We start from the raw sequence: 14,704 nt of genomic DNA, 5'->3' as shown, positions 1-14,704 counted from the left end.
AGTTCCCTCATTCCTTGAAAGGTCTCTTTGTGTTCTCTCATGTGTCCGATTTCAGAAATTATTTTTTTATCAGTTATACCTTTGCCTGAATTTATATCAAGAATAACTTTTTCAAATTCAGTATTTTTTGCCTGCGCAATGCCAAACAAATTTCAGTTATCATTAAACATGTGATTATTGCAAACTGTTTCTCCTGATGATTCTTTATTCCAGTTATCAGCTTACTCTGGGCTTATACTTCATGTGCTAATTTAATACATCTTACTTTTGTATGAAAGGGAAAGCTGTCTTTGTTATTTTCATTTTTTGGATCCAATCCTTCACAACTGATCTATTTCCTAACCAGCTACTTTGTCATGTTGGCAAACTGTAGTGCCTCAATAATTTTTATCTTTGCTTTTATCCTCACTGTGCTCTTTTCCAAGTATTTTTTGTTATGGTTTTTAACTTAACATTTTTGGGTATTCAGATTCATCTGGCCATCTAATGCTGACCTTTTTCTTGTTTTGTATTTAAGTACTTCTCACTCAGCTATTATTACATTTAGATTTAGGAAGAATGAAAACTCAGACTCTTAACCATATATCATGAATACAATTCGCCCTTTAACTAACCTACATAGTTTTTAAACAAAAACACAGAATTGTTGTTCAAACATTTCTTATTATGGGTTTTTCTAGATATATTAAATAAGCTGTATCAAATATCTATATAGGTTCTAATATATTACTATCAAAAAATATAGATAAAAGCTTATATTGCCATTTTCTAAAGGCTTTGTGAAATTAAAGTATATAAACTTTGTTTTCCAGTTGCCTGATCTCTATTTAGTAAACTTCAAGTGATTATATAGCATTGTATTGGAAGCTAATGAAAGTGGTTTTTATCTCTGGTTGTGCCACTAAATTACTATGACCTTGTATAAGCTACTTTATGCGCATGAACAAAATTTTGTTTTAATTAGCCAAATGACTACGGTAATATCCTATTCGTTTCATATGAAGAGAATCCAAATGTCCCTCCAAAAGAGAATGCTAGTGAAAGTTCTCTAGAAATATGCCAAAGTATTATTTACAAATAGTGTTAACAAATTTAAAAAGCCAAAGTCAGTGAGTATTCTATATTAAACTCATATTCAAATATATGTTGGTGGCTGGAGACATCTCCATTTATATAGTTTAAGTATTTTTACACAGTTGATATCAATTAAAATCTAATTTCTAACTAAGAGGACTAATAAGACAAAATACTCATTATAGTAATTAGGATTAAAAAAAGTATTGCCAAATTTATTATTCTTATTTTATCTATGCAATAATGAGTGACATATTTGACATTTGGTATCTTTCAGTCTTTATTTGAAATAAAAAGAAAATATATTTGAATCTACATTTCCACAAGGGGGGAATGGTGACTGAAGAAAAATATCTGCCTTGTTAAAAAACCAGCACTTATGTATGAATTTTAACAATAATTTAATTTTAAATTCTGATTTATTTTGAATGAAACCAATCGTAAGAAAATATCTTCACTATGGTAGACTGAGCATCAACTAGTGGCAAACTTTAACTGTAAGGTATTTACTCAATTTTGCACTTCATCGTGAGAAAGAATTTATAATACAAATAAATTAAAAAGTCACTAACGATTACATAATTGTGTGCATCTGTGTGTAAGTTTGTGTTCATGTTTTGACTGCTCTGGTTTGTTTTGGTTTATTTAGAGTAGTCAAATTGGGTAAAGTAATTATAGAATTTCTCAGTATAATGGTCGATTTTATGTGTCAACTTAATACTAAATACCAGTCTGCACGTCGCTGTAATGATACTTTTAGACGTAATTAATAGACTACATAAAGCATATTACCTTCCATAATATGGACAGGTCTCACCCAATCAGTTGAATGCCTTAAGAAAAAAGACTTAAAGATTTAAGAGAAAAAGGATTCTGTCTCCAGACTGCTTTTGGATTAGGGATTAAAACATCAACTGTTTCTCGGGTCTTCACTCTGTCAGTCTGTCCTGCAGACACATCCTGCAGATGCATTTAGGCGCGCACGCGCGCGCACACACACACACACACACACACACACACACACACACATTTCCTGCTGGTTCTGTTTTTTGGACTATCACTAATACACAGAAGTCTGCTGGGAGAAGGGAGAGATGGAGGGAGGGAGGATGAGAGAGAGAGACAGAATGAGAATGAATGATGGAGAAGCTATATTGTTGAATTGATCTATTTCTTTGTAATAAGAAATAGCCACCATTCACAACTAACTGTACAGAGGAAAAACAGTTAACAGGAGAACACAACTGATTGTAAAGTGTGTTTACAGTATTATAAACTGAAATTTTTATTTTAATAAATTTTACAGAACTAGTAATAGGCATTTAAAGAAATGTTCCAGCCAAAGTCAAAGGTATCAAAAGGAAGAGTCCAAAATATCAGAAAAGGTAAATAAATGTGAGTCACACCAGCCTTTCCTCTTCCAAAACAAATAAATGGTAAGGTAAATAAAATATCCTTATGTCATGGCAGCAGGTAAATGCTTACTATGTTTTTCTAAAAATAAATATTCTGCCCACATTGATAATTTATATTTTTGGGGTATAAACATCTGTTGTTTAATCATTGTTTTTACAGTAGAGCAAATGCAAAGCATTTTTTACCTTAATTAACTCATTAAGGGGAAAATAGCCAAAAGCATAAGGCTTTTGAGAACAATGATTTTAACCACATCACTAGGAATAGAATAGTACCTTGTTCTCTTTATAGCTGTGTTATAGCTCCCCGAGTAATTCAATTACTGTATAGCATTGAACCATATCTGCAGAGTATTAAGTGTAGTTAAGCTTTCCAGTCTCTAGAGGTCTCTGTACATCACTTTTTCACTCACTGCCATTCTTGCATCCCATCAACTTTTCTGAAACAAGCACAACTGTGTATAGACAGACTACGGCTCTCCAAAGAAATCAGACAAATTCTTCACTCATGGTTTTGCCTCACTCTCATATATTGGAAGAAAAATAACAAGAATGTAAGAACTTACAAAAAGATTCCAGAAGAAAAATAATTGCCGAATTATTTTGTTAATTTATACAAGAAAGATCTTTCCTTCTTCATGTAATTATCTCAGGTGTCCCTAGACTGAAACTGTTTCCACTACCTTAAGTGTTTCTAAAAGTATACATAGCATTTTTCTATTCTTTTAAAGACTATATACAGTATACACAGGTGAATTCAATACAATAAATACTATTTTTTTATCCTATTAGGTGCTTTAGGATGGGAAAGACAAATAAATACCACATTCTTGCATAAAATTCATCAAATGAAACATGAGTGCTGATTCCCACACTTAAAGATGACCCACTGTGTCAATGCCCTCATATCTTACTGAAATAAAATTTCATGGCATCAGAAAATAAGATTTGTGTATAAATTAGCATGTGCCACTGTGGCTGAAATCCTGAGAAACATAGGGACTCATCTTCAAAACCTAAATTTTATTTTGCTGAGTCTCATTAACATATGTCAAGTTGGCTGTCCCCTCCTCCTCCCTTGCAATCTGTTTTATAAGGAAGGCTACACCACCTTGTGTGACTTGCAAAGCAGAGCATAATCTATCACTTGGGCATGTATGCCAGCAGGAAGCAAACAGAACATTTTGATGTAGTAATAAGAAAGAATCTCAGTCCATAGAAGATTTACCAAGACTGGGACAAAGGGTTATTTTACTGGAACACACTATTCAAAACCTTTAGTATAGCATTATTTTCTATTTTGATCACATCCAACATTTATGACCAAATATTTCTTTGATTATTTAAAGCTGAGAATGTGCCAGACAGTATGTATAACGCATATATTAGCTCATTTAATACTTATAACAATGTGTAGTGTAGCAGTAACATTCATCACTCTATTTTAAAATGAGGAAACTAGGACGCCTGGGTGGCTCAGATGCTTAAGTGTCTGACTCGGTTTCTGCTCAGGTCATGATCTCACAGTTCATGAGTCTGAGCCCCAATTTGGACCACGTGCTTATGGCAGGAAGCCTGCTTGAGATTCTTTCTCTCTCAAGATGAATAAGAAAAATTTAATAGGATAAAATACTAAAAACTAAAAGTGAGGAAACTAAAGCAGTAAAAGCTAAGATATTTTCTTAAGGCTCTCTAAGTCAATAAGACATGTCACAGAAACACATATAATTTACATAACATATTCTTGTATTCAATGGAATGGCTAATGTAAATACTCAAATTATACCTCAATGTTGTTTGGATATCCCCAAAGAGATATTTACACTGAACTTTTAAACACTTTAACCTAATTTCCTTTCCTTTTGTGACATATGAGAGATTTGGAGAGAAGGAAAGGGACGCAGGGAGAAGGAGAAAGAGAAAGAGGAAGAGAAGAAGAAAGAGAGAGAGAGAATGAGAGGGAATACTTATTTAATTTTTTTTTTGGTTGCAGGAAATAATCAACATTCACAATTTAAGGTACAGAGCAAAAAAAACAGTTAAAATGTGAAAAAACTGGTAATATTTGTAAATTTGTTATATCAATATTTTATGGGCATTAGAAGTGATATCATGAGTTCTAACCAAAATGCAAATAAAAACTTCATCCCTTGCTTTTTGTGAGACATTTGGCAACTTCTCTGGTAGTCCGTTTTCAAGTCTTGTCATCTGTAAAGTGGGGAAAATGACAATACCTACTTGATGACATGGGGAGAATGAAATAAAATAAATCTTAGCAGAGTGACAGGCAGTAAAGTTAATTTTAATAATACTGTGTCGATGATGGTGGTGTTTTATATCCAGTATTCATAATTAAGCTTGCTATTAGTAGAATAAATGACTGCCACAATCTCTCACTCCTTCCTCTTCTCCTGATGTTTTGTGGATTCTCAGTAAGTGACTTCACAACTACTTTAATAAAAAGATCTCAAACAAGGAGTCTGGAACCCAGCCTCCTGCCATAGGCAACCTCCATTATGCTCTCCAGTAGCGCTTGTCTCTCATTTCTCTCCACATGTTGCTGTGACTTATTATGAACTTTAACACGTCCTTCTTGCTGATGATTACTAACCTTAAAATTAATTCTGATCCTTCTGATGCAACAAAAACTCAACAGACAAAAACAAATAAAATAATTCATCCACAAATCATTTAAGTTAGCAGTATCACTGTTCTTCCAGGTTCCAAACCCAGAAACACTCTGGAAATCATCTGACTGGTAACTCTCTTTAAGTACTACATCCAAGTCCTCATAAAAAATATGCTTTTATTTTTAATTTTTTGTTTTGCAAATCAAAACCACAACGAATTATGACCTTATACCTTTCAGAATGGTTAGAATAAAAATGGCAAGAAATAACAAGGTTGGCAAGGATGTGGAGAAAACTGAAACATGTGGTCTGCTGGTGGGAATGTGAATTGGTGCAGCCATTGTGGAAAACAGTATGGAGATCCCTCAAACCTAAAAATAGAACCACCATATGATTCAATAATTCCACTACTGGGTATTTACCCAATGAAAACAAACACTGATTCAAACAGTTATATGCACCCTCTATGTTTATTGCAGCAATATTTAGAATAGCCAAGATATGGAAGCCAAATGTCCATCAACAGATAAATAGATAAAGAAGATATGGTATACACACACACACACACACACACACACACACACACACACGTTATTCAGCTATGAAAAGGGGTGAGATCTTGCCATGGATGGACCAATAGGGTTATGCTAGGTGAAATAAGTCAGAAAGAGACAGACAAATTCCATGATTTCATTTACATATGGAATCTGATAAACAAATGAATACACAAACAAAAAGTAGACTAAGACTTGTAAATACAGAGAACAAACTGATGGTTGTCAAAAGGAGTGCGGAGGTGGATGGGCCAAATGGATGAAATAGAGTGGGAAATACAGGCTTCCAGTTATGGAATAAATAAGTCATCGAAATAAAAAGCATAGGAAATATAGTCAATTGCTTTGTAAAAGACTTGTATGGTAATATATTCATAGAGAGTAGATGACTCATTTTGTTGTACATCTGAAACAAATGTAACATTGTGCATCAACTATACTAAATTTGCTATTTTGTAATTGCAATATCTTATTTTATTTCATTTTCTCCACAGTAGCAACACTAACCACATGCAGTTCATTATCCCTTCACACATACTCATTGAAACAGAGCCTTAATTTTTTAACATTATTAATTAAAACACTAGTATCTAATCAATTACTTATAGGTATTGAAAGTTATAAGGAAAAATACCATGTAAAATTTTAGTCCTTAGATACAAGGAGTTTAAAATCTAATAAAGAGACAAATAATACAAATATACTAAACTACAAATAGAACTGAATCTCTCAAAACAACAACAAAAAGAATGAACAAAGATAAGAAATAAGAGTTACTAAGTGGAAGCTCACTCTAATTAAATCTGATGCAATTAGCAAAGGGTTTGATATTGGCCTTGAACTATAGGTAGAATTTACATGGGTATAATATTCAAATACTTTTCTGGAAAAGAATGTTATATGTACTAAGACATGGTAGAAAAATCAGTCCCCTGCCCCAGGCTGTTTATCTATGCAATAGTATCTTTACCATTCTATTTTTGAGCAGATTTGAAAGCAGAGAAACTTCTGGATAACTTTTCAATAAGGTTTAATGAATTGTTTTGATATACTTAGATGAAATTTATTAGAAAAACAAAAGATCATACTAATACTTATAAAATGAGGTTCCACCCACATTTAAAAGAAGTTGATCATGAACACAGTTCCTAAAAAGTGTATTTGAGGAGAGATGGGGTTTCTTTAACAATTTAGAAGTTATAAAAAGGAAAATATAATCTGTCTAAAAATTGCTGCAGAGTTGTCATAACATGAGTGTTGATGCCATATTTACATATTTACAGTATAAGGAAACATTGAGACAGATTTCATCCAATATCTGCATAAATTTTTCTGAAAATGTGCTAACATTTTAAGAAGAATAAAATCCCATGAAACAGGATTCTATTTACTTATTTTATTTATGTATCTTTTCGTAGAAATGAACTCCACCACTGTCATTCCTATAGAGCCAGGATTTGAGAACCTGTATATGACGTTCACACATCATTCTGTTCTAATACTTGTCCATTATCTGACACCACAAGGTATCTGAAATATCTCTGGCCTAATTTGAACAAAATATACTTAATGGTCTCCACAAATGCTTTAAAATTTTTGTATTTTACCACCATTGAAAGGTATTTAAATATATGGCAATCAATCCTCAGTAAGATCTCGTTTCTACTATATTAGTCCTTATTTGTTTGACCTTGTTTATGTTCTTACTCCTCCATCCTTTGAAATTTAATCTTTAAATAACCCACTTAAACATCTCTGGTATTAGTATTTTTCCCAGATTATATGATTTTCTGTTCAGGCAAATTGGATTTCCAATGATATTATTAATCTTTCTACAATTTCCCAGACTTTTGGCTCTCATTTCTTTCTTTAATTTATAAACCTTGCATTTGTCTATGCCCTTGATATATTAAAACAGATGGAGTTTCTACCCTACATCATGAGCATTACTAAGGAAATGCAAGAGGCAGTTAGCTGTAACCTTGCAATCTTTCTAAATGTATACCTACAAAGAAATTTAAATACAATTTCTTCAGTTCACTACAGAAAATATATGATTTGAAAAGACTAATTAGCTACATCAACCACCTCACCCACACACATGCATAAATTATGCTAGTGAAATTTCCCAGAGTTTTAAATTTCTAACAAAAGAACAGGAGGGGGTAGGGAAGAGCTTAGTAAGTGGGTAAATGATAGATATTTAGATAGACAACTATAGATAAAATGAACTTGATTTACATTTAAGTTTAGCTTCTTTTTCTCTGTATTCACCCCATTTTCTTCTGTGTTTGCAATTACAGATATTTTCAAAAATAGCTTTCACTTTATTTCCAGTTGTGACATATGTAGTTGATGATGTTTGAACACAACACACATCAGTGTTCCACAGATTTTTAAAAGTACCTGTTCTCAGTTATCACAAGAAATAAGAAAATGAAAAAAAATAATGTCTAGACATTTGTGTATTTTGAGATTTTAAAGCAATTTTTACCAATTTTAGGAATTAATTTTATAAATATGTAAGACAGATTTAGCCATTTCAAAATCTCCATAATTGTTTCATTATAACCAATTTCACAGTATTTATATTTTTTCTTTTAGAAGGTAGAACTTTTATATGAAATCAACATATTGCTGAAATATTCAGGGTTTTTTAAATTTGTGTTTTAAACTTCTCAAGAATTACTTTTTCCCTACCCTTAATAACTTTAGGTGCAGAAATACAGCATTTTCTGAACCCCCAATCCAGCTTCTTACAGGGAAGGGCAGAGTCATTTTTAAGCTTTCGCCAACTCATTTTTTCTTTTTTTTTTTTAACGTTTTATTTATTTTTGATACAGAGAGAGACAGAGCATGAGAGCGGGGAAGGACAGAGAGAAGGAGACACAGAACCGGAAGACAGGCTCCAGGCTCTGAGCTAGCTGTCAGCACAGAGCCTGACACAGGGCTCAAACCCATGAACCCTGAGATCTGACCTGAGCCGAAGTTGGAGGCTTAACCGACTGAGCCACCCAGGCGCCCCAGCCAACTCATTTTTTCTTAATGGAAAGGAAGGAGGCTGGCTCATCATATATTTTCAGTTTGGTATGCCAATACATATTAAGGTTAAAAACGAGTGTATGTTTGCAAAGGCAATGGTGGCTTGGGGTGGATATTGTAAATTAACTTATTTACATACTCAAGTTATCACCTTTCCCAGTTGTGGCATTCTTAGTTGATGACGTTAGAACATGACACACACCAGTGTTCACAGATATTGAAAAGCACCCTGTCCTGAATTATCACACTAAAATAGAGAACTAAAGGACACACTGTCATATAGTTTTCACAATTAAGAAATTTTGGTTCATGTGAATTTTTTGATCTTGTATGCCATAAAGGAAGCTCAAGCTCTAGCCTCATAGGTAGCATTATCTCAATGGATCACCACAGACTGTTGTGTGGTCCAGATTGCAAGTACAGGACATTTTCACATTGGGCTCCTGAAGTATGAGTCAGGCTAAACTTCCAGTTGTCTAAATGACTTGTGCTGGTCAATGCTGTAGCCACCAACCACACTGAGACTCTCCAATGTGGCAAGCCCACACTGGGACATACTGTAAGTGTAAAATACACAACAGAAGTTGAAGACAGTACCAAAACAGAAATAGAATGTAAAATGTACCAGTAATCATTTTATATTGATTAAACAGTGAAATAACACATATTATATATATAAACTCAAGTAAAATTATTAAAATTAATTTCATGTTTCTTTTTACTTTATTGTTTGGCTGCTAGAAAATTTGAAATTACATATGTGGCTCACTTTTAGGGCTGTGATTCTATTTCAACTGAACAATGATGCTCTAGACTACAAGCCCTTTAAAGAAGGGGCCCACTCCTGTCTTGTTTTAAATGACAGTATCTAATATGAATGATCAATAAATGTGTTGAAAGCATTATTAGTGAATGTCAAACAAGCCTTACAAGCAGGGTACCCTCTTGCTTGAACATTGCTGGAGACATCCTGAAAACCCTTTGTTCTCTTTTTCCTCTGCCTTTTTATTCCAAACTAACTATTATCCTTCTGTGTCCTTTTAGCATTAACCAGGTTTTGATTAATACTTCACTGTTATCCACTTTCAGATATGTTAATACATAAATGCTCCCTTACTTTAAGCTCTAGTCCCTTGAATGGCTTAAGTCTCCTTAATCTCTTATTCAATTAATTGCATTTTCTTCCTTAGAGTGATATGTTTGGGTAGTCTTCGTCAACTCAGCATCATCCATAGCCTCTTCAAAGGAAAAAGAACTACATTTCCCAGAATCTCTTTTTCTGTATAGTTCCAGATTCCAGGTCGGAATCTGTCAACAAGAGACACTTTCTCGAGATTTATAAGGCAGAAAAGGCTTAGATGATTGTTTTCCCAAGTCAGTTAAAGGATGATAAATGAGCAGAAGGAAGTTCAAAGCTTCTTGTAAGTAAACTTCTCTTTAAGAAAAATAAATAAAACTTCAAATACAAAATTAATAGGGCCACTCGCACAGCAGGGCCCATGACAGGAAAAGAGCCCTGAAGTTCAAACCGTATTAGCTTCACTGTGAACCCGCCCCGCACCAACTACCCCTGTCAGAGTACTGATGGAGGAGCTCCTTGGTCACTGGGTATATTTCTTTTTATTTGCCTTCATTTTTAAATGAGGTTAAACTCTTTCCAGATATTACATATGTAATAATATAAGTAAGAGCTCAACTTACTATACACATTGTATGTATTATATATTCCTAATATACAGGAACACACTTTTTCACATGCTGGTAAAATGAAAACTGATGAAAAAAAATTGCCATGAAATGCTTCACTTTGTATATCCAACTGCCAGAAGTGGCGTCCACAAAATTCTGATCACTATCCTGTGGATACGGATGAAATGTGTGCTCTTAATACTCTGCTGTCCTCTGGATTCCATCTTACCTTGTTATGTAAGAGCACTGCCCCAGTGACTCATATTTCTTTTTTACCTCTCTATGGATAATATCCATAAATGTTCAGACACGTCATTATTATTTCTCTTCTACATTAAGAAAAATATCCCTTCACATCACTTTTTCCTTTCCTTATACGTCAACTTCCTATGAAGTGTCACATATACTGTCTCTATTGGACTTGTTCTTCTCCTATTTTCTTTTGAGACCATTCTAATAGCTTCTATTAGCCATATGTTCACCAAAATTCATGTGTGTGTGTGTGTGTGTGTGTGTGTGTGTGTGTGTGACTTGTTTACAAGTCATCAGGGACTATCAATGTTGCTAAGCCTAACAAAACTTTATTTTCTGTCACCAACCGATTTGATGTGTATATATTATTTCATTCCAGAGATTTCTCCATTCTTCTTTAAAACTTCCTTGATTTAACTCTTTTTGACTACTTCTAATCACACTACTGTCCTTAATTTCTCCAACATCACCAGTCATTCCTTTTGCTCTCTAGTCTTTCCTACTAGTTAATACTGGAATATTTAAGGACTCAATTCTTATACACAGATCCTCTCTCTCTTTATTTTTTCTATATATACACTGTCTTCTTGAGTGATCTCATCCAGCTCCAGGACATTGAATAGCATTTCTATGCAGATAACTTCAAAATTTATAACTCTAACACACCTTTTTTCCCTGAATTCCAGAAATATGTATATATATAAAATTTAAACATATATGTACATATATACCAATGTGTACACCTACATACCCTCAAAGTTAAGTAACAGGCCAATTAAACTTAATATATTCAAAACTGAACTTCTCACCTTTATCAGATGCAACCTGATTGTACTGCCTTTCCTGTCACACAAATGCAATTTCATTTTTCTAGTTCATCAGGACAAAATTCTTAAATTCATCTTTGGTACTTCTGTTTTTTCATATTTCACATCAAATATATCAGCAAATCTTTTAAAACTAACAAGAATCCAACCACAACTCATCATATCTACACTAAAATCTAACATCATCTCACCTGGTTTATTGCACTATCTTAAAGCATTATTTTAGTTGGTCTAAAGTCTACCTATATCACAGTGTTCACAACCCGTAAAGATTCAGGTAGTATATAATTTAGTGCATGTCATAATTTAGTACATGCTAAACACTTGTTAACATCTTCCTATATGACTTAAAGCCAAACGATCTGCAAGACTCTAAAAAGCTTTTGAAAATTGGATCCCAGTTAACCTTTTTTTACTTCAATTTCTATTATTTTCTATTTCTTTATGTTTTCCTAATCACAGGCATCATCTTCTGGAACTGAATGGGCATGCCTCTGCCTGGAAGGCTCCCTTGGAGATCTGCAGGTTCCATTTGACACATACTGTCATGAATAACCACTTTTTACAGTCAGACCTCCTTAAAAGTGTATGCCTCTGTTGCTTTACTGAGACTCAGAATTTAAATTCCTTCAAAGCTGTGACATAAGAACTTAAGTGAACTAATAAAATGCTGTTTTAAGTGTTATTTGAAGGGGCACCTGGGTGGCTCAGTCGGTTAAGCCTCCGACTTCGGCTCAGGTCAGATCTCACGTTTGTGGGTTCGAGCCCCGCGTCAGGCTCTGTGCTGACAGCTAGCTCGGAGCCTGAAGCCTGCTTCCAGTTCTGTGTCTCCTTCTCTCCCTGACCCTCCCTCTCTCATGCTCTGTCTCTCCTGTATCAAAAATTAATAAAAAACATTAAAAAAAATTTTAAGTGTTATTTGAAGCTTGGGGTTTTATAAAATTAGAATTCAAGGAGAAGAGTTGAAATAACAAAACTCTGTAAATTTCACCTTTCACCAATATTGGTGGTAATGAAATTTTAATGTTAGAGGCTCAATGTATGGGGGGAAGGAAAGCATGTAGATTAATAATTGATGGGCATAATTTTGTTTTCCAAATACCCTTTCTATCGTTACTGTATAATCCTGGGAAATTTCCGCAACTGTCAGATCAGTTGCCAGAATCCCAGAGTTTAGAGGAGAAAATCTCTTTCTCCCCTTACTCATACGTCAACCCTTTTTTTATAAAAATAATGTTAATAAATGACTAGCACTAAACAAAGCAAAATAAACAAACATAAAAAAACAACAAACACACAAATGAGAAAGGCCATGACAATAACAGATCAATAAAGGCCAAGAACAACTGACTAGTACAAGCCTCGAGGACTGTTAATACTATGCTTTCTGAGGTTTATTCTTACCAGCAGCGTAAAGTGCACATGTGCGAATAATGAGACATATTCAGTCAAACTGAGACACAGTGTGAATAATTCTTAGGTTGGAAAGAAAGGCCACTTGAAAATATTTTTGACTACACAAATTAGTTGAGGCTTGAAGCTTGTAGGAAAATAATGGTATAATTTTCTCATAAGTATAGCTAATAAAAGAAGGATTAAGAAATACAAATGGCACCATAAGCTTAGCAGATCTCCATATAAATTAACTGATTCATGGGTAGAATTTCAGAATAAAGCATGGAATAATTATTCTGATTCACATTCTCATGTTGCTTGTTGAAGGTAGGGATGGGAGTGCTTGCTCAATGCAAGCATACATTAATAGAGATGTTAAGAAAAACTCTAATTTCCCTCAAGATGGAAGGACTCTGACATTATGTAATCAAAATAAAATCTGGTTTGTGATGAATAACCCAGAGTTTTATGCAGAGAATTCTTAATTACACTTCATAAAGCTTTTGTATAAAACACAGTACATGTTTTATAAAAATCTGGAAATGCAACCATATCATAAATTTATTAAACCCTAGATTTTTTGAATGTCTATTTATTTATTTTTGAGAGACATAGAGAGACAGAGTGTGAGTGGAGGAGGGTAGAGAAAGAGGGAGACACAGAATCCAAAGCAGGCTCCCGGTTCTGAGCTGTCAGCACAGAGCCCGCTGTCAGCACAGAGCCCGACATGGGGTTCGAACTCATGAACTGTGAGATCATGACCTGAACCGAAGTTGGTTGGTCAACTGACTAAGCCATCCAGGTGGCCCTAAAACCCTAGATTCTTAAGAATGAAAAGAGAATTGAGATGGCAAACACTGTATTTTATTTTATCTGGGCATATTACTTATTCAGTTGATACATGTTTTATTCTTCAGTAAGTAAATATGCACATATAGCAGAAGTAAATAATTTAACCTTTATATACTATCAGATTCATGTTCCACATTATTCCCCCCCATTTTCACTTTATCTTTCACTATATTTTTATGATTGGAATCATTAACATATACTTTATTTAAGATACTGCCAGGTGTAGGACAGCTGAGATCAGACATAAACAAAGGAATAGTTTATTGTTCCCCAGTGCTTATTAACACAAAAACATAATAATGTATATTATTCACACCATTCCCTAACTTATGCTTCTTAAAATAAAAAATTAAGATGAGAATGCGTTTTCCTTGGGACAATATGAGGTATCAAATTCATTTTGGAGGAAAAATAAGGGTCAGGAAAACCCTATTGTGTATATATGGATATATATGTGTGTATATATATCCATATATACATATATAATTTTTATTTTGAGAGAGAGTACAAATGCATGAGTGTGAGCAGGGAAAGGGCAGAGAGAGAGAGAGAGAGAGAGAGAGAGAGAGAATCCTAAGCAGGCTCCACCTGTCAAAAACAGACATGTGGCTTGATCTCATGGACCAGGAGATATCATGACTTGAGCTGAAATTAGGACCCAGACACTTAACTAACTAAGCCGTCCTAGTGTCCCAAACCCTATTATTTTTAAAAAGCAAATATCTAAAGTTAAAATAGAAGTAATTATAAGGAACTTTTTTTTGAGTATTCATCCAGTCTAATTATTTGTTTATTATGGATACTGTTTTTGAAACTGGACACCTAAATTTACAAAAGACATTGCTCATAAGGCTACTTGTAGACTCAGAGTTTAGGGAAGGTTTTACTTTTCATGTTTGACCTAATCATAATTAGTGCTTGCTAAGCAAGTCAAGAGCAATAGTCTATTACATAAAAATAATGTCAAATTGCTT

Source organism: Suricata suricatta, chromosome 1 (genome assembly GCF_006229205.1).
Source record: "Suricata suricatta isolate VVHF042 chromosome 1, meerkat_22Aug2017_6uvM2_HiC, whole genome shotgun sequence".
In the NCBI taxonomy this organism is placed as follows: Eukaryota; Metazoa; Chordata; class Mammalia; order Carnivora; family Herpestidae; genus Suricata; species Suricata suricatta.
This window is presented reverse-complemented; position numbering follows the sequence as displayed.